Source organism: Artibeus jamaicensis, unplaced genomic scaffold (genome assembly GCF_021234435.1).
Source record: "Artibeus jamaicensis isolate MK-2021 breed Jamaican fruit bat unplaced genomic scaffold, CSHL_Jam_final contig_64, whole genome shotgun sequence".
NCBI lineage: Eukaryota > Metazoa > Chordata > Mammalia > Chiroptera > Phyllostomidae > Artibeus > Artibeus jamaicensis.
Window position 1 is genome coordinate 4,814,557 of NW_026521911.1, and position 2,583 is coordinate 4,817,139.

At 55.9% G+C, this 2,583-nt stretch overlaps 1 long non-coding RNA gene across 1 annotated transcript; it reads right to left on the reverse strand.

Annotated features, from left to right (window-relative positions):
• Positions 1–407: 407 nt before the first annotated feature.
• Positions 408–1,665, reverse strand: LOC119038938 (uncharacterized). Its single transcript, XR_005080507.2, has 3 exons — positions 1,567–1,665; positions 934–1,025; positions 408–779 (listed from the first exon to the last, which is right to left on the reverse strand). It is a non-coding gene; the product is annotated as an uncharacterized LOC119038938 (long non-coding RNA).
• Between the last annotated feature and the right edge of the window lie 918 nt (positions 1,666–2,583).

Genomic DNA, 2,583 nt, shown 5'->3' on the forward strand with positions numbered 1-2,583 from the left:
TCTCATAGGCATGGTATGCTGTCCACTCCCAAACTGAACTGAGTCCTGCTAAACCCATCTGAGAAATTGGCTCCACCTCTGCCCAGCTGCTCCAGGCAGCATCCACACCCAGTCTGGCCCCCATCTGGCAATTCTGTTTCCTCTAAGTCCTCTGGATCCGTCCCTCCTTCCTGTCCCGACCCACCCGCGTCCCCATCATTCCTCTGCTAAGTCAGGCCAACCTTCTCAGTAGCTTCTGGGCTCCAGTCTCTCCCCCTATTTCATTTCGCACTGCGAGCTGCCTTCCACCAGCAGGGTCTCTCTTTGACCCCACAGTGAGGGGGCGACCAGCGAGGACAGCCCTCAGGGATGGCTGGCGTAGTTTGGAGTTCCGGGGCAAGGAGTTTCTCAGATAATTTGTTGGCAAAAGGTTTATTGACAGTTGATCTCAAGAACAATACCTGTTGGGCAGTGGGACCACTGGGGCTGTGATACAGACCCCACAAAGGCCTCAGCCCGTCTCTCGGGGAGCTCTGGAGTTGGAATGACTTCTCACAGTTGGAGAAGGGGGCTGGGCCTTTATTCCACCATGTGGGCCAATTATAGGACGCGGGCTTGTCAGGGCAGGGGAGTGACATTCGACGAGGAGTGTCTCTTCAGCCTGAGGCATGGGAAGGAACAAAGTTCGTCTGCAAGCTGGCAGCCAAGGAGGGACGAATCTTCCAGTCTCAGGTGGGAGACAACCGCGGCTGGGCAGTGGACTGCAGGGCCCCCTGGGTCAAGTACATCCTCAGGAACGTCTGTTTCATGATGAAAAGAATACGTCGCCATTGCCTTCAAAATACCTTCCTTTGGAATGCCTTATTTAGTGCACGAGGCTTTTCACGATCTGCCCCCAACATCTGCTCCCCTCCGCTCTTATCTCTCACCCCTCCCCACTTGTTTCCAACTTACCAGCCATACTGTGCTTCTTGCAGCTTCCCAAGCTCAGCATGCTATTCACACCTCTCTGCTTTTGCACATGTTATTTCATCTGTCTGGAATGCCTTTAAATGCAGAAAAAAAATCCTATTCCCTTCTTCCAGCCCATTTCTGCTCATCTACAACACGGGCTCAACTCTGCCTCTCCTGAGAAAGCTTCTACTAATTCCTGTAAGCGGGTGCTCCCACATGACCAGGGTGCAGTTGTTGGTGCTGAGCTGCATGAGCTCTTCATCCAGGCTCAGGTCCACAGGGGCTGGTGCCACAAGGAGCCTCAGTTCCTCAGGACGCATCGTGGAACTGGAGCAGGAGATCCCGGGACACGTGGGAACAAGGGAGAAGAAACTGGCAGTGCGAAGCCGGGAAGCAGGACAGCACCCCCCCCCCCCCGCTGGGAGAGGCCGAGCGTGCCCCACTCTGTCCCACATAACTGCTGGCATCGCGCTTCTCCCCTCGCCGCCCTCTTTCTCGTGACCAGCAAGGCCATAGTGTCCACTACAACCAGGCTCTAGGCCAGGTGCTTTATAGACACACTTCCCTCTAATTCTATTTTATCCTCACTATCGGTAGCCCCCAATAGCCAGTACTATTATTACCAACACTTACAGATTCGAAAAACGAAGTTCAAAAAGGTTAGGAGCTCCGACCAAGGTCGCACAGCTGGATACTGGACTGTGTGGCGTAAGGACTCTATTCTCCACACCAGCAGGCAGCTGGGACTCACTGATCTCATCCCTTCCCACTCCCCCCACCCATCACTGACTGCGGAACTCCCTTCCTAAATGAAAGGACATCCCACTGGGGTATGGGGTGGGCCCAGCTGCTGCCCCCAGAGACTTGGGCGGGGCCTTGAGAGAGGGTGGGGAGGACATTCAGAATCACGTCTGCCCTTCCAGAGCAGACCCAAACGGTGTCTGACTCAGCTGCAGTTCTGAGTGCTGCTTCCATCATCCCTCCTCCCTGAAGGGGAAGAGCCCTCCTTTGCTGCAGCCTGGACTCCGGCCCCCAGACCAGGGCCCTGCCACTGCCAGGCTGTTGGGGCAAAGGCCGTCCTGAAGGGGACATCTGGGGACGTGGGGAAAGTCCCTCCTCACCCACGCAGAGGGCTGTGGACAGTGCCTGAGGTCTCTCTGGGGTGAGGAGCGTCCTGACCCTCGCTCAGGCCTGAAGTCCCGACTCTGGCTGGGGGCCCCTGCCTTGGCTCTCTCGCCTTAGGAAATGCACAAGCAGCCAGGGGCTGGTTCCAGGGACTTGGGGAGGGTGCAGACCCCAAATCAGGACATGACAGGAGCAGACAGACACACAAGACAGACAGGCAGCATAACCGAGAGAGGCTTTTAGCCAGACTGGTTTTAAATTGGTGCCAAATGTGTCGAACATGGGAACTTCGGGAGGGCACGTGCCTGCGCTGGGCCTGAGTGTTTTCATCTCAGAACAGGAGGAGAGTTACTGTCTGGCAGGGCTGTCGTGGGCCCTCACGGAGACAGACGTTGAGGGTATTTGATGACGAGACAGAGCCCGGCTGAGACTACTCGTCATTCTAGTGGATTTGTCGCTTCGCTCGGTCCTTGCTGAACAACATAGACATTTCTTGGCCCAGCACTTAAGACACCAACCCTGTAT